General features: G+C 44.6%; 1 protein-coding gene and 1 long non-coding RNA gene across 3 annotated transcripts in view; one reads left to right on the top strand and one right to left on the bottom strand.

Moving 5' to 3' along the window:
• CLCN2 (chloride voltage-gated channel 2) overlaps window positions 1–26,048 on the bottom strand; it is a 223,752-nt gene that overhangs the window by 33,319 nt on the left and 164,385 nt on the right. The gene's annotated exons all lie outside the window — the stretch shown is intronic.
• LOC142296573 (uncharacterized) lies at window positions 1,857–24,279 on the top strand. The gene is made up of 3 exons (XR_012751653.1): window positions 1,857–2,018; window positions 21,681–21,768; window positions 24,072–24,279. It is a non-coding gene; the product is annotated as an uncharacterized LOC142296573 (long non-coding RNA).

The following is a 26,048-nucleotide window of genomic DNA, read 5'->3' as shown; positions in this document are numbered from 1 at the left end:
TGGGGAAGGCGTCCTTGTGTATGTAAATGAGCAATGAGGGACTGCGTAAAGCGGCAGGAGGGGGAATAACGGACGCCAGACAGCCCGCCCCCGTGACCATAAAAACACATTTGCATACAAAAAGGTAAGACTTCATAAAGTATTTTTGTAGGTCTCAAAGGGGGCACAATAACAACAGGAACCTTTCTAGAAGCAGCCCAGGAGCTGCAGAGGGGAATCTTTTACTTTCATTGTGAAATTTCTGCTGACATGTTCCCTTTAACTGGTAGAGGAGCCAGGATAAAGCAGAGCTGAAGTTGTTGGGAAGCTAGGACCCAGCAGCTCCACAGGCAGGAGACCACTGATCGGTAACCTAATAGAAGCCTGCAGATGTCACTCTGCATAGGTTATTACTGGCCAGTGCTATCTGCAGGAGAGAGAAGTGCTGATTGCACGGTCTCCTCAGCTTCCTGATTCCTCGTGTGTCTGCAGCAGTGAGAAGCCGCACACGGGGAGTCAGAGAACAGCTGCAGAGAAACGCAGGCTTCGGGACTGGGGATGTCCGCTCTGGGGGAGGGGGGGGGTCGGCTCTGGTGCAGGGGGGGGCGGCTCTGCTGCAGGGGGGTCGCTCTGCTGCAGGGGGTGATTCATACCTCAGCAGCAGTCACAGGAGTTTCAAGGTGCGCGCTCGACTCTGTGATGAATAGAAGGGAGAAACAGCGAGGCGGGGCTACAGTGGGTGGGTGGAGTCGGGACAATCAGCCTCACGGGCGGGACTCGGGATCAAAGGCTCAGAAGAGGGACTGTCCCGCTGTATCCGGGACGGTTGGGAGGTATGTAGCATGCATGTTCTGGGTGGAGCCCCAAACCTCTGATCTCTAAGCCAGCAGTGATGACCACTGACCAGCAAGCTGCAGCGCCCAATATTGTTTCTATCAGGGGCGTAAATATCGTGGTCGCAGAGGTCGCCATTGCGACCGTGCCCGCTCTTCAGAACAGCAGCCGGCTCCTCTCAGTGAGAGAGGAGCTCCGCTGTTCAGTGACAGACCACGCGGCCGCTATGTGCCCATGAGTCAGGGTGGCCCGGTGTCAGCGGCGGCACCGGGCCCCCCTCACCCGTATTCGCACACAGCAATGATGAAGAACGCTCCACTCCGTTCTTCATTCTCCTCCTGTGCCTACGCTCGCAGAGCGTGGTGGCATCATCACTGCGCACTGATGAGCTGAAATAACAGAGCGCAGGATGGGAGGACGCTGACCGGAGCAGCGAGGGAATGAGGAGAGGTGAGGACCGCAGTGGCTGACATATAGCCTGTGCAATTGTTGTACCGGGGCACATAGGGGAGGGAGGGCCCTCACAACTAAAGGAGGGCCATAGAGACAAGAGGACTGTGGGAATAGTAGTCAGGAAGTCATAAAATGACCAATTCAAAATGACAACAATTACTGCTTTTTTGCAAAAATATAACAAGTGTTTTATTAATATAATAAATAGCAAAAAAGTGACATGACATAATGACAACAAGTGTTTTATTAATATAATAAATAGCAAAAAAGTGACATGACATAATGACAACAAGTGTTTTATTAATATAATAAATAGCAAAAAAGTGACATGACATAACTTGCCTTAACTATTGGTCACATTTTGCCCTCATCCTCCTATATAAAGGAGGGCCATGCAGCATGCACCATAATGAGTATTAAATATTTCCGGGGTCCGGCTCACTCACCAGAAAACTGCTTAGTGCCGATGAGCCCCGAAACCTGTAAGAGGCTCTTTCTATGTTTCTGTGCAGCTCTGCTCAGTGCTCTACAGGACACTATGCCACCTCCCCCTGCTAAGACCGAGGGCAGAAGATTCCGGGACTCACAGCTCAGGAGATGATGGAGGCCGCAGCCAAAGAGGAGCAGCTGGTTCCTAACGTTCTGTGTATGTGCAGGTCAGAGCTAAGGGGCAGCAGGAAGATGGGTGCTGCACATCCACAGCAGGAGAAGATCAGGAAAGACGCCACAGGTCATCAGCAAGAAACAGAGAGGTGAGTATATACTTATTGGATCTGTCTATTTGCTTTTACATACATACCTATGTTGCTTGTACTGTATATAATTGTGCATTTGTCTGTCTATATATATATATATGTATGTGTGTATATGAATGCATATATGTATATATGATGTGTATATGTACATGTGTGCATACAGTATATGGATCTCTGTGCATAAATAGTATGTGTATGTCCCTGTGTGTATAGTTTATGTGCTTGTGTAATATATATATATATATATATATGCGACGCCCTGGGCAAGCCAGGGGTCACAGGTCATAACACCACCACACCCTACACCCCAGATAGGAACACCAAGGCTAACCTAAAATCCTTGTTGCCTTCCTCCAGGGGCTGATGTCCACACCAGGGGGTGGGCCAGGCGGTTGGCTCCGCCCACCGAGGAGTTCACAGCCCTGCAGGCGGGAGAACCAAGCAGTTCAAGCCAGGGGAGTGAAGTAGAAGGAAGTAGTAGAGGAGCAAGTGAGAGTAGTGACAGAAAAGGAACAGTTAAGCAAGCCTGAAGTTGGTCCGGGTGTGTGCCCCGGACTGAGACAGCAAGGTCAGCAGACGGCGGTGACTGTCTGCAGGGGAGACTGCTTGGAGGTTGCTGGAAGGACCGCGGACGCGTGGTGGCCCGGCGGTACCGGAGCGGTATACGAAGAGCAGTCAGCACCAGTGGCAGGGGCCTTTCGGATCCCAGCAAGGCTAGGAGTCGCCGTGAATTTGCCAAATCAGTTAGTGAAGGGGACCTCTGGGTCTCCCAACAAGCAAGTCCCGATTGAAGGCAACAGTCCAACCGTTACAAAGAGACACCGCCACCGCCAGGGTACCAGTTTCTCAGGGCCAGCGCCTGCGGGCAAAGTAGGGCTCCTCCGGCCCATATCCAAGCAGGGGAGCGGGTTACCGGTGGGAACCCATCGCAACCATCATCATCTTAGGTGCAGGAAAAGGGACCGTCACCGTCAACTACTGGGGAAAGCAAGTACAACCGTCCGTGGGAACCGTCTTTCCAGCCGTGTGTTTTACCGAGAACTGTGTCATCGTCTCAGGCTGAGTGAGTACCACAGTGCCGCAAGGCACAGCGCTGCCCCCGCGTCCCTGCACCCCACCAAGCCCTGCATCACCCACCTCATCACTGGGCCCCGGGACAACTACCCCCTACCCACGGAGGGGAGGACTAATATCTAGCTGCTCCATACCATCACTCCCGGGATCCCCATACAGAGCAGCAGTGGTGTCAACAAATCACCACAACCGTGGGTGGCGTCATGGACAATAAAGTATCCCAAATCCCAATCCCCTTTCACTCACGGGCGAGGAGCGCCGCTCGAGTCCCCGGGATCCGGCCCATCGCTCGAGCCACCGAGTAGCAGCAGCAGGCCGCAGCAGCCGCAGTGGCAGCCGGACCCGAGCAGCGGGGAGAGCGCGGCGTCCCCTCCTCCGCCCGCGACATATATATATATATATATATATATTATATATATATATACACACACACACTATCTGTGTGTTTATATAGTATATGTACCTCTGTGCATAAATAGTATATGTGTGTGTATTTACCCTCCTCAGAACCAGCAATTCCTCTTTGCTACTACTCTTGTCTATGTTTGCAGCAGTGATGTCATGACTAAAACATGTAAAGAAATAACGTTTGGAACACCATTTTAAGTCAGAACTGGGTGCAAAAACCTAAAAAATCTACACTATATGGAGATAAGGTATGCACACCAGTGACTATGCAAGGGGAATACATGTAATAGCAGAAACTGCTGTGTGAATACTGACATGGAAAATCCAATAGCTATATGTGAAAATGAAAAAATGACTCTTGGAATCTTGATAACTGCTATGAAATATGAATAAAGAGAAATTTAACTATTGAATTGATCAATGCAACAGAGCCCCAAGTAAGAGAATACCATGAAGAGGTTTTGGGGCTCTGTTGCATTGATCAATTCAATAGCTAAATTTCTCTTTATTCATATTTCATAGCAGTTATGCAGATTCCATTGTGATTTTTTCATTTTCACATATAGCTATTGTATTTTTCAGGCTAGTATTCACACAGCAGTTTCTGCATTACATGTATTCCCCTTACATAGTCACTGGTGTGCATACCTTCTCTACATATAATGACTAAAACATGTGACTGCTGGAGCCAATCACTGAGCTCAGCCGTCACGCCAAGGTAGATGGCATCAATTGCGGAGCCCTGTGATTAGCTAAAGTGGTCACATGTGACATTATTGCTGCAGCCTGTAAATATAGACAGAGCAGCAGAGAGACATCACTGGACCAGGTGAAAATTAGTAACTCTGATTTTATTTTTTCCCAGAGCAAGATGATAAGTACAAAGCTTAACATGGAAGACCCCAAGAGGCGGGGGGGAGGGGGGGCATGGTCAATTCTTGCACAGGTGCCCTTTACTCTGTGTCCGCATCCGCCCCTGGAGGATTTGTTGTTTTTTTGTTTAATTTTTTAATCATGGTGGCCAGAGGCCTATGGGAGCTGTATAATACAATATGAAGGACAATGGGGCTGTATTAAAAAACATGGAGGACAATGGAGCTGCATTATAATATATGGAGGCCTATGGGTGTGCATTATAATACATGGAGGCCTATGGATGTGCATTATAATACATGGAGGCCTATGGATGTGCATTATAATACATGGAGGCCAATGGAATTCATTAAACGGTATGGGGGGCTGCATACTACAATATGAAGGACTATGGGGTGCATTATAAAATATGGAGGACTATGGGGGCTGTATTATAATACAGTATATGTAAAACAGTGGGGGGAATTATAATACATGGAAGACTATGGGTGCAGTATAATATGTGGAGGACTATGGGATGCATTATAATACATGCAGGACTATGGGGACTGCATTATAATACATAGAGGACTATGGGGTGCAGTATAATATATGGAGGACTATGGGGTGAATTATAATACATGGAGGACTATGGGGCTGCATTCTAATATATGAAGGGTTATGTGGGACTCATACTATATGGAATGGTATGTGGGGGCCATTATAGTATTTGCAGAGCTACATACGAGGGGGGACAAAGATACAAGCATAGGCTGGGAACGTTTTGAGGCTCTTTCCCTCAGCACTGAGGGAAAGAAGTAAAGCAGATGATGGGGAAGGTGGGTGCTGAGGACAAGATATCATAACATAGGAAAGCTGGGTGCTGATAGAAAAAGGGATTTCAGATCATGGGCAACCTGGGTGCTGAGGGAAAGAGCCCAGTGTCAGCCATACTATCAAGTACCCTGAGTGTTAGCATCATTATCCCGTAGCCTGTGTGTCAGTGTATGGTTGGGGGGAGGGGGGCAGTTCCAAACTTTGCACAGGGGCCCATCAAACTCTAGTTACGCCACTGGTTTCTATGCCTATAATATTAAACGGGGGAAATCATTTGGGGACGTATGAGTTAACAAAGTAAGCACATGCAGGTTCTGCTATGGCTCAGTTCACATGATTCATTTTGCTGCAGATTTTGCAATCAGGTTTATTATAAGGCAAAACTGAAGAAGGCAAATTCTGAACATATCCCGAGACTTTCCCATAGCCTGCAGTGCTCAGTAATATCGGCTTTTCTAGGACGCTGTTGAGCACATAACTCAGTGTATTTATTTTAATCTCCCTATACAGCATGTGCAGTACTTGAGTAACATTTTACTGATTCATTGGGTCATTTCAAAGGAGTCATAATGGCTAATAGCAGAGTCCCCCTGATTTTACTGGAGTGCAAACCATGTGCTAAATCTCACAACATAAACATGTTGCTATGTAATGAAGCTAATGGTAAAGGGCGGATAATTCTTATTTTACTTCACTCATTTCTTGTTGCTGTGGAAACTAGGCATCTTCAGTTGCTATGGTTACGACACTGCTTAGGTAAAGGAGAAATGAGGGTGATACTGAATATTGGCACTTGCTGACCACAGAGGTGGAGCGACGTGGCAGAATAATATACCATTACTCCAGACATGTTGTTTGGAAAGTAGTAACTGAACATTTGCAATTATGCCTCTTAATTTCCAATGCAAATGATTTTAGTTTTGCCTTTTATAATGTGTTTAGGTGACAATATGCAAATACTGATAATTTGGGCGGCACGGTGGCTCAGTGGATAGCACTGCAGCCTTGCAGCGCTGGGGTCCTGGGTTCAAATCCCACCAAGGACACCATCTGCAAGGAGTTTGTATGTTCTCCCCGTGTTTGCGTGGGTTTCCTCCGGGTACTCCGGTTTCCTCCCACACTCCAAAAGACATACAGATAGGGACTCTAGATTGTGAGCCCCAATGGGGACAGTGTTGCAAATGTATGTAAAGCGCTGTGGAATTAATAGCGCTATATAAATGAATAAAATTATATTATTATTATTATTATAATAGTAAGACAAGTGCACAGTATATAGCACCGCTAATATCGAATCATAAAGCATACTTCCAATTATTAATTAACTGTACTATGTGCTGCCACAACAGAGGCCTCCGTATACCATGAATTATTAAAGGTCTGTGATGCTCTTTGGTAATCAGTACAAGAAGCGCCACTTCTCTGCAGCAACGGCAATAATCCCAGGCCACATCTCTGCAGCAACGGCAATAATCCCAGGCCACATCTCTGCAGCAACGGCAATAATCCCAGGCCACATCTCTGCAGCAACGGCAATAATCCCAGGCCACATCTCTGCAGTAACGGCAATAATCCCAGGCCACATCTCTCCAGTAACGGCAATAATCCCAGGCCACATCTCTGCAGCAACGGCAATAATCCCAGGCCACATCTCTGCAGCAACGGCAATAATCCCAGGCCACATCTCTGCAGCAACGGCAATAATCCCAGGCCACATCTCTGCAGCAACGGCAATAATCCCAGGCCACATCTCTGCAGCAACGGCAATAATCCCAGGCCACATCTCTGCAGTAACGGCAATAATCCCAGGCCACATCTCTCCAGTAACGGCAATAATCCCAGGCCACATCTCTGCAGCAACGGCAATAATCCCAGGCCACATCTCTGCAGCAACGGCAATAATCCCAGGCCACATCTCTGCAGTAACGGCAATAATCCCAGGCCACATCTCTGCAGTAACGGCAATAATCCCAGGCCACATCTCTCCAGTAACGGCAATAATCCCAGGCCACATCTCTCCAGTAACGGCAATAATCCCAGGCCACATCTCTGCAGCAACGGCAATAATCCCAGGCCACATCTCTGCAGTAACGGCAATAATCCCAGGCCACATCTCTGCAGCAACGGCAATAATCCCAGGCCACATCTCTGCAGTAACGGCAATAATCCCAGGCTACATCTCTGCAGTAACGTTAATAATCCCAGGCCACATCTCTGCAGCAACGGCAATAATCCCAGGCCACATCTCTGCAGTAACGTTAATAATCCCAGGCCACATCTCTGCAGCAACGGCAATAATCCCAGGCCACATCTCTGCAGTAACGGCAATAATCCCAGGCCACATCTCTGCAGTACGGCAATAATCCCAGGCCACATCTCTCCAGTAACGGCAATAATCCCAGGCCACATCTCTGCAGCAACGGCAATAATCCCAGGCCACATCTCTGCAGTAACGGCAATAATCCCAGGCCACATCTCTGCAGTAACGGCAATAATCCCAGGCCACATCTCTCCAGTAACGGCAATAATCCCAGGCCACATCTCTCCAGTAACTGCAATAATCCCAGGCCACATCTCTCCAGTAACGGCAATAATCCCAGGCCACATCTCTGCAGCAACGGCAATAATCCCAGGCCACATCTCTGCAGTAACGGCAATAATCCCAGGCCACATCTCTGCAGCAACGGCAATAATCCCAGGCCACATCTCTGCAGTAACGGCAATAATCCCAGGCTACATCTCTGCAGTAACGTTAATAATCCCAGGCCACATCTCTGCAGCAACGGCAATAATCCCAGGCGACATCTCTGCAGTAACGGCAATAATCCCAGGCCACATCTCTGCAGTAACGGCAATAATCCCAGGCCACATCTCTGCAGCAACGGCAATAATCCCAGGCCACATCTCTGCAGTAACGGCAATAATCCCAGGCCACATCTCTGCAGCAACGGCAATAATCCCAGGCCACATCTCTGCAGCAACGGCAATAATCCCAGGCCACATCTCTGCAGTAACGGCAATAATCCCAGGCTACATCTCTGCAGTAACGGCAATAATCCCAGGCCACATCTCTGCAGCAACGGCAATAATCTCAGGCCACATCTCTGCAGTAATGGCAATAATCACAGGCCACATCTCTGCAGCAACGCCAATAATCCCAGGCCACGTCTCTGCAGTAACGGCAATAATCCCAGGCCACATCTCTGCAGCAACGGCAATAATCCCAGGCCACATCTCTGCAGTAACGGCAATAATCCCAGGCCACATCTCTGCAGTAACGGCAATAATCCCAGGCCACATCTCTCCAGTAACGGCAATAATCCCAGGCCACTTCTCTGCAGCAACGGCAATAATCCCAGGCCACATCTCTGCAGTAACGGCAATAATCCCAGGCCACATCTCTGCAGTAACGGCAATAATCCCAGGCCACATCTCTGCAGTAACGGCAATAATCCCAGGCCACATCTCTCCAGTAACGGCAATAATCCCAGGCCACATCTCTGCAGCAACGGCAATAATCCGAGGCCACATCTCTGCAGCAACGGCAATAATCCGAGGCCACATCTCTGTAGTAATGGCAATAATCCCAGGCCACATCTTTGCAGCAACGGTAATAATCCCTGGCCACATCTCTGCAGTAACGGCAATAATCCCAGGCCACATCTCTGCAGCAACGGAAATAATCCCAGGCCACATCACTGCATTTTTATCTTGCTTTATTGCAAGTTGGGGGCGCAGTCCGCCTGATATTGAGGCTGAACAACTACTTGCTTCTCACTTTTGCTGTTTATTTAATCTGGGACCCAGCTAACCACTTTACCATTCATATTGAAGTTTTGACATGACACAAGTCAGGTACAGAATATGTTTTTAACTTTAGTAGGTTAGGGACTGTCTCAGATGGGTACACCGTGACGAGGTGAGACAGCTTCTTACCTTTTTGCAAAAATGTATATACTAAGTACCCTGTTATTAAGCACTTGCAATTTATTTATTTATAGTCAGGGTATTTTTCCTACAATTTTTCTCCTTGTTTTTTTTCTAGTCTTGAGGCTGCAATTCACATGCTTGTAATGTTGCATGTTTATTGAACATTTGTTACAGCTCAGTTTTTTGGTGTTTTTCAGGCCACATCTCTGCAGCAACGACAATAAGCCCAGACCACATCATATATGCATTTTTTTCTCACTAATGAACCTTTCCTGTTTTAGGTCAAATAGGATTACGAGAGAGTACGAGAGAGATTACGAGAGTGGAAGAGAGAGATTACGAGAGTACGAGAGAGAGTACGAGAGAGACACACCTGTGTATGTATTTTACTGCACACCTGAAACACACTGCTTCTTTGTGTAGCATCATGGGAAAGTCAAAAGAAATCAGCCAAGATCCCAGGAAAAGAATTGTGGACTTGCACAAGTCTGGTTCATCCTTGGGTACAATTTCCAGATACCTGAAGGTGACTCGTTCATCTGTACAAACAATTATATGCAAGTATACACAAGATGGGAATGTCCAGCCATCATACTGCTCAGGAAGGAGTTGGGTTCTGTGTATCAGAGATGAACATGCTTTGGTCAGACATGTGCATATCAACCCAATGACAAAAGTAAAAGACCTTGTGAAGATGCTGGCGGAAGCTGGTAAGATTGTGTCATTATCCACAGTGAAACGAGTACTATATCAACATGGGCTGATAGGACACTCTGCCAAGAAGAAGCCATTACTCCAAAAGAAACATAAAGCCAAGTTAATGTTTGCAAATGCACACGGGAGCAAAGACCTTAATTTTTGGAGACATGTCCTGTGGTCTGACGCAACTAAAATTTAACTGTTTAGCCATAATGACCATCATTATGTTTGGATAAAAAGGGAGAAGCTTTTAAGCCTAAGAACACTGTTTGAGGTCACTGAGTTCACAGACCTGCATCTCCTGGCACAAAACCGCTGTTTTTTTGCCAAGAGATTCAGATTTGGTGCTCAAAGTTCAACACCAAATTCCTGCACCAAATCTACACCTCCTGGCAAAACATTTCATCACTACCACATGCAGAAGTGATGTGTTTTTTTTGCCAGGAAGTGTAGATTGGGTGCAGGAATATGCTGTTGAAATTTTAGCACCAAATCTGCATCTCTTGGCAAAAAACCTTTCTGCCAGAAGATGCAGGTCTGTGAACTCAGTGACCTCACCTGAGGTGACTTTACTTGAGGTCACCTAAGGTCACAATTACCTGCTGGGAACCTCCAGCTGTGACCGCAAATAACCTGAGTGACATCTCCGCTGATTACGCTGCTCAGTCTTTGCCTGAAGATCCCAGTGGGTGGTCACATTCTATGGCTGTGTGTTGTGCCTTCAAATGTAGCAGAGTTGGAATCATCGTGGGACTTCATGTGGATGACGTCGGATCTGGGTGTTTTAGGGTTAATAAATTGGTGAAAGAGGGTATATTTTTCAAATAAAGGACTTTTTCAGTGTTTGTGTTTATTTTTCTTCACTTACAGATTAGTACCGGGGATGGTGTTTCATAGATGCCTCCCATTACTAATCTAGGGCTTAGTGGCAGCTGTGGGATGTTATTAACCCCTTGTTACCCTGATTGCCACTGCACCAGGGCAATCTGGAAGAGATGGATAAACTTACGGGATTGTCACATCTAATGGATGCAACAAGCCTAGGCTGCTATTTTAAGCTGGGGTGCCTAATACATATGGGTCTCCCCAGCCTGAGAATACCAGCCCCCAGCTGTCTGGCTTTATCATGGCTGGTTGTCAAATTTGGGGATGGGGGGAACCGCATGCCATTTTTTAAAATTATTATAATTGTAATTATTATTAAAAAAAAACACTAAAAAGTTGAATGTAGTTCCTCTTATTTTGGTGCACAGCCAAGATAAGCACACAGCTAGGGGTTGCAGCCTGTAGCCATATGCTTTATCTATGTTGAGTATCATAATATGGGAGAGCCTATGCCAATGTATTTATTTTTACTCTAACCTACAGTGAGCCGCAGACAGGGTCTAAGATTGCATACAGTCAGATGCTGTCACACATACTGGGAGTGCGTCTGACTGCAACCAATCAGACGCCAGCACTGCCGGTGAAAGGGGGAAGCAATCCGGATCATTAGCTGGAGTTCCCTGAGAATTCCTGGCCCAGCACTTGGATACTTTTGAAACCGTATGGATTGGAACTTTACAGTAGAGCCGGGTCAGCCCATCACTATTTATATTATTTTATGGTTTGTTTTTTTCTAATAGAAAGAATGAAGATCGGCACTCACATCAAATTAGCTTCTTTCTTTGCCTTATATATTCCATTTTCCAAAAAATACAATGTACAATGTGACGCATATTGGTCAAAAAGTGCAGACCTTTCTCACACCATGCACTTTTTGACTGAAATGCATCACATCGTACATTGTATTTTTTGGAAAATGGAATAAATAAGGCCAAGAAAGAAGTTAATTTGATGTGATGGCTGATCTTCATTCTTTCAATTATTGTGGCGTCCATCCTAGGATCTGTGCACCACAATCTGGGGTGCCAACCTGTTTTTTGATTCACATTTTTTCTTATAGTGACCATAGGAATAAGACCATGGTAGGGTCAAAACATCCAAAAGAGTTGTTGCTTACACCACATGTCACTCTTTTGAATTCTACTCTACATGTCATCACAACAAAGACATTGCATCAAATACTCTGGAGAGTGCGGTGAATTTTATATGATTTGACTCTAAAAATAGTTTGTAGTTTCAAGTCAAATATATATTTCTGATTAGTCCACAGAACAATAAGAGATGATCACTGTGCTGATTAGGACTGGAATCCCCATTATCAAAGTTGAAAACATTGAATACATGGTAGTTTTCTTTCATTCTTGGATTGCATTACTAGTCATATTTCTCTACAAGGATATTTTTTATATTAGCTTCAAAGTAGCTATACACAATTTTGGATTAATACTACATAGTGCAAATGTTTACAGCAGATCTAATTAAAAAATATAAAGGGATTTCATAATTAGAATTTTAGTTTTCATAACAGACATATTTAGACTTTGTAGTGGACAAGAACCAGGCTCAAAGCTTATAAGCTCTGTGGAAGGTAACTATCATGTAATGCTTAGCATGCTTTCTCATGTTTAGCTAAAAAGGATTCTGTCAGTAAAATCAATCCCCTCAAACCATTTATTTAAGCATGCTGGTCTTTGAAATGCAAATCCATTGATATCTTTATATTTTCCAGTTGGTTCACATTCAAATGAAGCATTAAGGGTGAGAACGCACTTTGCGTTTTTACCTGCGTTTCCGCAGCGTTTTGAGCTGCAGCGTTTTCATGCCAAATGGCATGCGTTTTGATTTTCCAGCAAAGTCAATGGAAAATGGTTGATTTCTAGTCCGCACTTTGCGTTTCTAAACGCTGAGTTTAATTTGCATATTTTGTGGCAAAAAACATGCGTTCAAAGAAGCAGCATGTCAATTGTTTTTGCCATTTTGGCTGCGTTTTGCTAACATTGAAGTCAATGAGAAATGGCAAAACTAAGATTTCTGCAAATTCCTGCGTTTACCTGCTTTTTATGTGAAAACATGCGTTTTGGACTACCAAAACGCATGCTTTTTGCACATCAAAATAATGATTTGCTATGTCCCTTTACACACACATATAATCCGACAATTAAAATTAAGAAAATTATGCTTTAAATGCAATTTTATCTATAAAATGTATATTACCGCTATAATTTTATGAAATATCTATATTTTCATTATTTTTCCCATTAATATAGATTTGTTCCTTTTTTTTCTCTTTTTTTCAGTTTGTTTGACTGTTTCAACTTTATTTAATAGTGTCTTGATGTTCAAAACGCATCTGTCAAAACGCAGGTGAAAAAGCATGTAAAAAGCGCTGAAAACGCATCTAAAACGCGGTAAATACGCATGCGTTTTCAGCGCTAAATTTCTGGAAAAGGAAACTTTGGTCAAATCAATTAAGCCCAAAACGTGCGTTTAGAACTGCAAGTAGGTGAACGCAAAGTGCGTTCTCACCCTAAGTGCGCTGGGCTTTTAAGAGCACTTCCGAGCCTCTGCCTCCTGAGGTGGTTTCCCCGCCCAGCACCAGCCTTTTTAGCTTGATTGATAGATCACTGTGTAACGTCTGAAGTCAGGCAAGAAAATCAGACAGTCAAGCTGAAGAGGCTGGTGCTGAGGAGGAAAACAACCTGGGGAGCCAGAGGCTGGGGAAGTGCTCGGTTATGTCCAGAGCACTTAAGCCTTATTTGCATAATAATTAAAACGCTAATTTCCCAGGACTGTAGCAGCAAATATAAAGGTATTAATGGATTTTCATTTAAAAAAGCTGCATACCCAAATGTGCGGTTTAGCAGAAGGGGGATCTTATTGAGAGATTCCCTTTAATGTGCTGCTGCTAACGTACAAATTATCACTTGGTGGGGTTCAGACCTTGAGGTATCTATTTTACTTATGCTGCAGTTGCTTGTCCAAGTCTGCATGGGGCACCTTTTTGAAAAAGTATTAAATACCTGAATATTGGAATATTTTAGTTATCTAAATGCCAGTGAATAAACAGACTCTTACATTGGTTACAATATGATGGCCATACTATTCTCTGTTCTAGCAACAAGACTAGTGTTATCACTATGTAGCAGATTGGAACACTGAAGTATGGCAAAAGCAACAGTCAACTGAGAGACATGAGCCATTGAGCTGTCATAGTTGTTAGAGAGGTTAGCGCAAAGACACGTGCAGTATTCATAAGACGCTGTTACCGTTCAGACAGGCTGATAACAGAATGGCGGGTAGACCATATTATGCACAATGTGTTAAACATGCAGTGTAGAGGTGTCAGAGGATCTTAGCATATGGCTGTTTAAAAAATTGTTATTTAGATACAAATTAGCTGTCCTATGATGGTCTATGTGAGGATAACTCTGGTCTCTGTGATCGAGGCAGACTGCCCTCCTATACAAGTGCATCTCAATAAATTAGAATATCATCAAAAAGTTAACTTATTTCAGTAATTCAATGAAAAAAAGGGAAAGTCATATATTATATAGCGTCATTACACACAGAGTAATCTATTTCACATGCTTATTTTTGTTACTGTTGATGACTATGGCTTACAGCCAATGAAAGCCCAAAAGTCATTATCTCAAAAAATTAGATTATATAAGACCAACTGAGAAAATGATTTTAAACTCAGAAATGTTGGCGCCTACTGAAAAGTCTGTTTAGTACCTGCCCTCAATACTTGGTCGAGGCTCCTTTTGCATGAATTACTGCATTAATGTGGCGTGGCATGGAGATGATCAGCCTGTGGCACTGCTGAGGTATTATGGAAGCCCAGGTTGCTTTGATAGCAGCCGTCAGCGCATCTGCATTGTTGGGGCTGGTGTCTCTCATCTTCCTCTTGACAATACCCCATAGATTCTCTATGCGGTTTAGGTCAGGCGAGTTTGACAGTGTGGACAGGTGCCAAGTCCTGCTAAAAAAAGAAATTTCCATCTCCAAAACGTTTGTCGGCAGAGGGAAGCATGAAGTGCTCTAAAATTTCCTGGTAGACAGCTGTGCTGACTGTGGTCTTGATAAAACACAGTGGCCCTACACCAGCAGATGACATGGCTGCTCAAACCATCACTGATTGTGGAAACTTCACACTAGACCTCAAGCAGCTTGGATTGTAGCCTCTCCACTCTTCCTCCAGACTCTGGAATGTTGATTTCCAATTGAAATGCAAAATTTACTTTCATCTGAAAACACCTTGGACCACTGAGCAACAGTCCAGCTCTTTTGCTCATTGTTCTGGGTAAGACGCTTCTAGCATTGTCTATTGGTCATGAGTGGCTTGACACAAGGAATGCCACAGTTGTAGCCCATGCCCTGGATACATCTGTTTGTGGTGGCTCTTGATGCAATGACTCCAGCAGCAGTACACTCCTTGTGAATCTCCCCAAAATATTTGAAGGGCCTTTTCTTAACAATCCTATCAAGGCTGCAGTTATCCTGGTTGTTTGTGCACCTTTTTCTACCACACTTTTCCCTTATACTTAACTTTTCATTAATATGCTTGGATACAGCACTCTGAACAGCCAGCTTCTTTAGCAATGAGCTTTTGTGGCTTACCCTCCTTGTGGAGAGTGTCAATGACTGCCTTTTGGACATCTGTCAAATCAGTAGTCTTCCCCATGATTGTATAGCCTATTAAAACAGACTAATGGACTATTTTAAACGCTTAGGGACACTTTTCAGGTATTTTGTGGTAATTATTTTAATTTTCTGAGATTACTTTTGGGTTTTAATTGGCTGTAAGCCATAATCATCAAATTAACAAAAAAGTACACTTGAAAGAGATCACTTTTTCTAACGACTCTACATGATATATATGTGTTTTCCTTTTTGTATTGAATTACTGAAATAAATTAACTTTTTGGTGAAATTCTAATTTATTGAGATGCACTTGTATATGATGGCTAGATCCTTCCTTCTATTCCAGCTATAATTTATCTTAGTTGGTCTGGTGAGGGGTTGTGAACAATACTAACTGGTGATTGTGGTACTTGTTGCTGAGTGCGATTGGGGAGTTAACCCATGCTGCCTTTTGTAGCTACCTTCCTGCTCTTGCTTTTCTCTTGAGTCTCTCTTTGTTTATTCCTGTGTGTGCGCAGTGAGTCAGAGTTTTGGTTTTTCCTTGTCTGTCTTTTTCTGTTCTTCCATCTCACTCCTGCCCCTTCCTTACCTTGTGGGAGGAGGGAATCAAATTAGTTCTTGTTAGGAGACTAGCCAGGCACGGGACTCGGGCATCTCCACCATCAGGAGTAACCCTGAGGTTAGGGATAGCCTAAGGTCCCATAGCGTGAGGGACAGCATAGGAGTCCCTGTCCCTCACTATCCTACAGTCACATTGTGACAAGAATGTTTCTTACCAATTTCCACTGTGTTATTCTGTAGCTCACAAAAACTGTCACATGGTGCCGGAAAGGACCTAAAACTAGTAAAATGCAGCAACCGGTGAGTATGTTACGACCTTCATGACACTTACACATGATTCTGAACAAAGGGGAAAATAAAAAATATATCACTGTAGTGGGGCTTCAAACTTCTTTATATTTATGCATGAAATATTTGTACTTTTTCAAGGGCTAGTGTAGAGTAAATGACAGACATTCAGGGAGTGGTAACCGCCTAGGAAAGGGACAACCTACAGTTCCAACAGTTTCATATCTGAATACATACTACTGATATATGGTACCATAGGTTTTCCATTTATGTATATGATCCACAACAACATAGATAGGCCCCTAAGCTACACAGGCATCACAAGTTACAGTGATGTGTTATTCACGTATTATTTATATTTGGGATACATGTATATTTATATTTAATCTCACACATAGACCCTCATATTGTTGAAAGAATATACACAATACCCTGAGCACTGTATACATCCCCAAATACCCTTTATTATTATAAGACTCTTTACCTGTGTTTCCATTTTTCATTTGCTAAGTTTATTTTGAAATTCTAATCTTAATCAAAATAAAGTACCATTTTTAACCCTGTCACCCCAGTATGCAGCAGAGTTGACAAAATGAATTGTATTACTCTGGTCTAGTGGCTACAAGGGTAGTCCGTTGCTGCCAGAGAAAACCCTGTAAACCTTGTCCTGCCTCCTGAAGATATATTAGAATAGAAGGCCTGGTGAGATAATGTGTGCATCGCATAGTAACAATGATGTTGCGCTAGACCTGCTAATCAAAAGAGCAACTGGGTATCCTGGTAGGTAGGAGAAAGTATAAAGAGCTCTGATCCAGCAGCCATGGACTACTGATATGGGTGCTGCAAACCTTGTAGGTTTGACATGCTAAGGTGGATACACAAAGCTTCAGTTTGGAAAGTACAGTACTTTCGGACCAACAGTGATGGCACAAACCAGGACTATGGGCTATGCTGGGCAGCAAGCAGAGCAGGATGCAGTGTAAGCCATAGAGCCAGAAGTGTAGGCAACTCTTGAGGTCAGGTGAAGGGTTAAACAACAGCTCTGAACCATGATAAAGATGAAGGTTGTAGAAACCACAGACATTTTGCAAAGGATTACAGTAAAATGTGAGCAGTCTCTAGATTGAAGTTTGTAATGCTTACAGCAGACTATGGGTTAAATAGTAGATGTAGATTACAGAAACGGAATAATGAAGAAATCATTGCAGCATAATGTGAACAGTCACTAAACTGCAGTTCATAATGTACAGTGTGTCCACCCATATCCTTTCCACTGCCATTAACTTGAGAACGGTGGTAGCTATAGGCATAGAAGTGGTGTCTAGGTATAGTAAAGTATCCATGCACTACGCAATGACATCACCTATAGTGCCACCTGGTGGAAAACAACAGAGTTAGCATTTTTATCTCGAAAACAGAACGAGATAGAGAAAAAAAGTGAATTACAAAGTTGTAGGGCATCATCAATTCAATACAAATCGACACCTTTCATACAGAAATGCTATGATTAGAACGTGTGAAGCTCACAAGGCTGCGGACGTGAAGCGATACCTCATGGAGACCTTCCTACAAGTCATTGGGTATGATGGCTGCGTGGAGTGGCCTCCACGCTCACCTGACTTGACCCCATTGGACTTCTTTCTGTGGTCACATCAAACAGCAGGTGTATGCGACCCCTCCACCAACATTGCAGGACCTACGACGACGTATCACAGATGCTTGTACAAACGTGTCACCTACCATATTGCACAACGTGGAGCAAGATACAATATGCTGTCCAGAGTCCAGATGTGCATTGCAGCTGATGGTGGCCACTTTGAGCATCAAAGTTAAATGAGCGCCATATGCGTGACCAGCATTCAATGTTTTTGGGGGGGTGATGGGTTTCATATCATAGCATTTCTGTATGCAAGGTGTCGATTCGTATTGAATTGATGATGCCCTACAATTTTTTAATTCACTTTTTTTCTCTATCTCGTTCCGTTTCCGAGATAAAAATGCTAACTCAGTTGTTTTCCACCAGGTGGCGCTATAGGTGGTTTCATTGCGTTTCTATACCTAGACACCACTTCTATGCATTTATCTGCTGCCGTTCTCAAGTTAATGGCGGTGGACAGGATATGGGTGGACACACTGTATATAGCAAATGATCAGTTAAACAGTAGTAATAGATGAAAAGTGCAGAAACCACAGGAATTTGCAGAGATGACAACAGCATAATGTGAATAGTCTCTAAATGACCATTTGGAATGCTTCCAACAAACAATTGGTTAATCCAGAAACTATGAGGAACAGTAGAAGAAAGTTATAGAAATCACTGGAGTTTGAAGAGTTGATTGAGGCTGAACAAACTGGATAATGGTAAGCTCCAAACAAAAAACAACTGAAGTCAAAGCTGACTAAATACTCAAGAGACACAAGTATGTCTAAGAGGTACTTTGCACAATACGACATCGCAAGCCGAGCGATGATAGTCCCGCCCCATCGCAGCAGCGATATCTTGTGATAGCTGCCGTAGCGAACATTATCGCTATGGCAGCGTCACACGCACTCACCTGCCCTGCGACGTCGCTCTGGCCGGCGACCCGCCTCCTTCCTAAGGCGGCGGGTCGTGCGGCGTCACAGCGACATCACACGGCAGGCGAACAATAGAAGCGGAGGGGCGGAGATGAGCGGGACGTAAACATCCCGCCCACCTCCGTCCTTCCGCATAGCTGGCGTGAGCCGCTGTAACGCAGGTGAGCTGATGTTCCTCGCTCCTGTGGCTTCTCACACAGCGATGTGTGCTGCCGCAAGGGAACGAGGAACAACATCGTACCGTCTCTGCAGCGAAATTATGAACATGGCGGACACTACACCGATGATACGATTACGACGCTTTTGCGCTCGTTAATCGTATCAAAAAGGATTTACACACTACGATATCGACAGCGTCAACGGATGTGCTTCACTTTCGATTTGACCTCACCGACATCGCAGCTGCGTTTTTGTGTGTTTTTTGCTAAAAACGCACAAAAGCGCACCCGTGGCAAAAACAGCGGTAAAAACGCATGTGTTTTTACCACGTTTTGGTGCGTTTTTTGGCTGCGTTTTGCTGCATTTTTGATCACTGCATTTTGCTGCATTTTTACAATGCATTGCATGGGTTGAAAACAGTAAAACGCAGAAAAGAATTGTCATGACCATTTTTTTTTTCAGCTCAAAAACGCAGCTAAAAAAAAAAGCTGTGTGCAGACAGCAAAAATTAAAACTCATAGATTTTGCTAGGGAAGCAAAGTCATGCAGTACTGAGCCCAAAAAGCACCCGAAAAACGTGCAAAAACGCAGCGAAAAATGCACTGTGCGCACATAGCCTAAGGCTTCTTTCAAAAACACACACGTTTTTCACTGACGTGTTAAAGGTACGTATGTTCCTCCGTGTGCCATGATTTAGGCACACGTGCTATTTGTGATAATACACGGAGAGTAGGAACTTATACTCACCTGTCCACGCCGCTGCTCTGTGGTGCTGAAGTTTCCCACAATGCTGTCTCTGGTCGCCACTGTCTCTCCTCTGCTGGTACTTCCGGGTCGGCAGTGCACATGTATGAGCATAATTAGCCGGCCTGGAAGCAGGAGACAGCAGCAGCTGAAGACAACATCGCTGGAGATGGGTGAGTTTAAAAAGCTTTTTATTTTTAATGTACGTGATTTTCTGGTACATGTTTCATGGACCACACATTTGCGTGGTCCGTGGGACATCAGTGATGTCAGAAAAAAACTGACTTGTCTCCGTGCGAAACACACGGACACGTGTGTACGCCGCATGGAAACACGTCAGTGAAAAATCACTGATGTGTGCACAGAGACATTGATTTTAATGGGTCTGCGTATGTCCGTGATTCTGGAATGTATAAAAACTGCAACAAACGTACCAGAATCACTGACGTGTGAAGGGGGACTAAAACGACCTTGGATAATGATGTGAGAGAGGTATGCTAGGTAAGTAGTGAAATGTGGGGGGAAAGTAAGGTACAGCAGCCATAGAGGAAGGGAGATAATTTCAATGTAGAAGAAAGCGGGTTTGAATACCGCGCCAAAACCACAGGAATACGAGGAGTATAAGTGAATCTCTTATTTCCACAGGTCTACGCTTTTCAGGGACATATCCGTCCCCTTCATCAGAACAATATACAGGGAATATTACAGTCTGTCTATTGGCTGTAATATTCCCTGTATATTGTCCTGATAAAGGGGACGGATATGTCCCTGAAACGCATAGACCTGTGGAAATAAAAGGGATTCACTTATACTCCTCGTATTCCTGTGGTTTTGGCGCGGTATTCAAACCCGCTTTCTTCTACATTGAAATTATCTCATCACTGCGGAACTGCTGCCTTCCATGCTACTTCCATGTTTACTAAGGGGTTGTGACTGGCACAACCTGATAAGGCGAGTGTTCTTCCAACATTCACCCCATACCTGTATACCGGATAAGACCTATTTGCGCCTATTCTTTCCACAGGTTGTTTTCCTTTCTTCATAGAGGAAGGGAGGGAAGATCTACCCTGCAGCCGAAATAGGTGCGTAACAGAATGTTTTGCAGTATTGTGCATTATGTACCATAGGCATACAAAACTATTGTTTGATGTAAGCGGCCTGTAGTCATTAGATATGTGAACTTGAGTTCTTAATGCTTTATATTTTAACAACAGTAAAACAGCAGTTTCCATCTGGTAATTTCCAGAACCAGAAAAATTAGTCTGTTCATTAGTCTGAGAAAAACTCCACAAAACCAGACTAATAATGCAGGGGATCCAATTAGATTTCGTTCTGGAGGAGGAGAATTTTAAAACAAAATGGGAGGAGTTAGCTCAGGAATGCTCTAAGGGTTTTCTTACTCTGCTGAGTGAACATAATTCCGCTACTCTCACTACAATCGAGACGGAACTTGAGTCCTTAGAAAAAACAATGAATGAGAAACGCACACCAGGGGTCATCGCTCGGTTCAAAATTGAGATGGAACAAGAGTTGGAGAGATGGGAGAAGGAGATTAAAGCATACAAACTCAAAAAACTTAATAGGGACATAACAGATTACTCCACGAATAAGGCCTATAGGTGGAAAGCTGAAAACATTAGAGGGCGTAATTATCTGCGCTCCGGTAAAAATCAACGCCAGAGATCTGTATCTTTGGTGTCCCATACATCGGCTGACGGGTCCTCCTCTGGAGCATCGGAGAGTGCGTTTTCTGCCGCCGAAACTGTCGGAGCCAGGGTTAAGCAAAGAAATCGTCAGCCCGGACCATACGGAAAGACCAAGAAAACCGACAAGAAGTTGCAGGTAATAAACTTATCAGCACGCACTCTTTCCGATGCTCAGGTGGAGGTACTGTCACGAGGTTTGACTTTTTCCCCCTCCAACTCATTCCATCTCTTTACAGCTTTGAAAGATGTCAATTTGTTTGCTCGCAAACTAATTTTAAAAAAACTCTTTCACAAGCGGGACCATGCTTCAGCGAGTCAAGTGGAAAGAGACGCCATCCAAAATTTGGAGGATCTCCTACAGGAGCAAGAACATACTTCTGCAGGTACGTTTCCTCAGTCCCTCTTGCCGAGGTCCACAAGATTCCCTCCCTTGTCCTTGAGCCCAGCCGTTGAGATCTTTACAAGATTGGTCAGCGAAGACTTTAGAAAGATCCCCATTAAACGCAGGGGTGATAATCTGACACACACCCAACGGACGGCCCTCATGGAACCACAGAACTATGAGGATATAGTCATCAAGCCTGCGGACAAGGGGGGGAATATTGTGGTCCTTTCTCATGACAAGTACGAACGAGAAGTTCTTAGGCAGTTGCGTGACAGAGGAACGTATAGCAGACTTCCGAGTAGCCCCTTGGCTGGATTTTCCTGGGACCTCACCGCGATTCTGACACGGGCTTATGAGGAGGGAATTATTACTAAAAAAATGCTGGAAGGCCTATGTAAGAAATACCCCAAACGCCCATATTTTACGTCCTACCCAAGATCCATAAAGATGCTGTCAACCCTCCGGGGCGTCCTATCGTGTCCGGCATAGAGGGTCTATGTGAGCCTATATGTCGATTCATAGACTATTATTTAACACCTATAGTAGAGACACTACCCTCTTATGTCCGCGACACGACGGCCATCCTGGGACAAGTTGACGGCATCTTTATGGAGGACGATATGCTGATGGTCACAGCGGACGTCGAGGGTCTGTATACCTGTATAGCCCATGAGGATGGGCTCAGGGCGGTGCACTTCTTTCTTGAAATGTCCGGTCGGGGTGGCGCTATGGGCGATTTGATCCTAGAGTTGCTCCGTTTCGCCCTGTCACACAATTATTTTGTTTTCAAAGATGTTTTCTACTTACAGCGGCGCGGCACTGCCATGGGCGCGGCCTGTGCGCCCTCATACGCCGGCCTCTTCCTGGGATACTGGAAGAGGCTGGTATTTGGTGATGGGGGCGTGGAGGCTTGCGCCCATGTGCAGTGTTGGCTAAGATACATAGATGACATTCTTTTTGTGTAGCAGGGCCCAGCGGAGCGACTTGATCAATTTATGCGGCAACTTAATTCCAACAAGTTTAACATTAAATTGACCTATAAAAGTAGCAACCATGAGATCGACTTCTTGGATATCAAGATCCAAATTGATGATAAGAGGTCGGTCCAGACGGACGTATACCGTAAAGATACGTCCGTCAATGCGTTGCTTCACGCCACATCCGCCCATAATCCACCTGTTATACGCGCCATCCCGACGGGGCAATTTTTAAGAATGAGGCGCATCTGCTCCTCAGATGCCTCCTTCGAGGCCCAGGCAGCAGACCTTCGAGACCGCTTCCTCGACAGGGGATATAGCAAGAGAAGTGTACAGCGGGGTTATAATAGGGCCAAAAAAACCCCTCGTGCACAATTATTAAAATATGCCCCAAAGGACTCCAACAAGTCTGAGTCCGTGGTGAGGTTCATTGGGACGTTTAGCCAGGAATGGACCACTATGCGTGACATCATGAAGAAACATTGGTCAGTGCTGCTAACCGATCCGGTCCTGGCTGAGACACTTCCTAAGAATCCCTTGATGACGCCGAGGAGGGCCAAAAACTTAAAGGACCATTTGGTGAAGAGCCATTATGTTCCTCCTAAATCTAACTTTTTTGGCCCTAGGATTCCATTATGTGGCTGCTATCCTTGCGGCCACTGTGTGGCATGTAACAACATAATCCGCAGCACATCTTTCTCCTCCACTGACGGACGGAACACATTTACCATCAAGCAGTACATCACGTGTAGTACTACACACGTGGTATACTTCGCGACCTGCACATGTCCTCTGACCTACGTTGGCCTCACCTCACGGGAGTTGCGTATCAGGGTCAGAGAACATGTGAGGGACATTTCTGCGGCTGGTGCGGCAACGGATGTTGCCCTTCTGAAAACCCTACCCAGGCACTTTAGGTCACACCACTCCTGCGACCCCTCTCAGTTGAAAGTGAGAGGTATCGATGTCATAGATGGGGGTATTAGGGGTGGTGACCTTAAAAAACGCCTCGCACAGTGTGAGGCGAAATGGATCTCAGTTCTGGACACATTGGTCCCAAAGGGAATAAATGAGTCGATTAGCTACTCATCCTTTCTTTAGATCAGGAGGATATAGCATTCCTGGGCTTCCCCCTCCTTTTTGGACCACTCCTGAATGAATAATATGTTATATGCAAATAGTTAATACTGGCAATCTTTTGCTCCTCTGTGCAGATTTTATGTCTCCTTCCCTTTCATTTCCTGCTTTTATTTATATGTTACATCCTCCCCTCTTTTTTACGTTTCCATGGCCCATCAATAATATTGCCCGTCTCTGTTTTCAGGATAAATAGTGACTTCTCTTCACAATTCATGCAGCGGTGTAGGAGGGAAGAACAAGAAAGAAATTCCGATATATACACGGAAGCATCCTACTTCGGCTCCCCTTATTGGACTCACAAATTTTCCTGTATTGATTCTCTTGCCACTGTTGTTACAATATGGTACTTTTATCCCCGGCTGTGTCTGCGCGCGTGCGGGGTCCGTCCTGCCTTGTCCTGTGTCATTGCTGCCGTCTATACGCCGCGCGCATGCGCGGGAGCCATGGTGACGCGTCCCCGCTCCCGCGCATGCGCGAACTGGCGTGACGGCGTAGTGACGCTCGGACTCGGCGGCGGCGGTCTGCGCATGCGCCGATACGTCACTTCCGGGGAATCCCGGCTTTGATCGGCGCGCATTTAAAAACCGGCTTTTGGTGGGCATATTTCACAGCACCTTTTCCCCTGAAGAAGATAAGAAAATCGTCATTGAAACGTACGTTGGGCTGGTATGAGGGTCGCTCTGAGACCTTAATGGCTACTACCTAGAGCTGTTCACCTTTGGCTCCATGTTCCCCTTATCATTCATTGTGATGATTCCCCTAACCTTTGTTTCCGGGCACTATCTGCAACATCTACCAGCGTAATTGGCTTTAACACTGAAATGCATATGTGTTAATTTGGGTTATTGTACCGAGAAATCAGCTACCATCTTTTCCATGTCTATGTTTACAGATATATACATGTGTGTTGGGATGTGGGGGGAAACAGGATACTGTCCTTTTTAGGTCTCTGTTCTTAAGTGCTTTTAATCTTGTAATGAATTGTCACCTGCCATAATAATAAAAACCTGTCACACTTTTTGCACTTTAAAAGCTTGTCGTTCCTCCTTTCCCTATTATGTTCATTAGTCTGGTACGTTTAATATTTTTTATACATTTATATTATTTGTTATATAATTTCACAATATATATTGGTACAGACTAATTAAATTCAGTGTCTCAGTTTCTCCACCACATAAGACATCTTAAGTACTTTGTTGTTTAAGATACGTTTCTAAATTTGCAATTTCCCACTAAGATCTTATGTAGGATTTAAGCTTTTTATTTTTTTTTTTAGACATTCTGATATTCCAAATTTTTGTCAACGTAATCTAGAGAGATGTTTTCAATAAGAAAAATATATGCTGGTCTCAGCTGTAAGGTTTTCTAAATTAATTTTTGTGAGAGAAAGCCTGACATTTTAAATTGAATTATTTATTGAGTCAATCTGTCACCTTTTTATCTGGCTCAGCCTTTGAAAAATAGGGTATTAAGCACCAAACTGAATATCAAAACAGTCAAATTGCCCAGAGGGGATAGTTAAGGAAATAACATGAATTATTTGATTTACACTTGATCCAAAAGGATCATTTGTTCAGATTTAGCTCCCCTAAACTATACTGCAGTTCACTCATAAACTAAAGATAAGTGAATGCTGCAAAAACAGAATTAAAAACATGATCCATATAGCAAGATATGTTGCTACTACCATACTTCATCAGTAGGGGCCACACACAAGCTCAGTATGCATCTCCCACCAGATGGCTGATGACATCTCATCCCTGTGCAGGATAGCTCCCATCACTGAATGTTATTTTAGGTGGTGCCTCTTCCTTAAGGTGGTGTCACACACAGCGACGGCGACAACGACGTCGCTGCTAAGTCAACATTTTCTGTGACGTAGCAGCGATGTCCCGTCGCTGTCGCTGTGTGTGGCATCCAGCAACGACCTGGCCCCTGCTGTGAGGTCGCCGATTGTTGCTGAATGTCCTGCTTCATTTTTTGGACGTTGCTCTCCCGCTGTGAAGCACACATCGCTGTGTGTGACAGCGAGAGAGCGACGAACTGAAGCGAGCAGGGAGCAGGGAGACGGCTTCTTGCAGCCTGCGGTAAGCTGTAACCAAGGTAAACATCGGGTAACCAAGGGAAGCCCTTTTCTTGGTTACCTGATATTTACCTTCGT

Source organism: Anomaloglossus baeobatrachus, chromosome 3 (assembly GCF_048569485.1).
Source record: "Anomaloglossus baeobatrachus isolate aAnoBae1 chromosome 3, aAnoBae1.hap1, whole genome shotgun sequence".
Classification (NCBI taxonomy): Eukaryota; Metazoa; Chordata; class Amphibia; order Anura; family Aromobatidae; genus Anomaloglossus; species Anomaloglossus baeobatrachus.
Note: the sequence above shows the minus strand (reverse complement) of the source record. Positions and strands in the feature narration are given on the sequence as shown.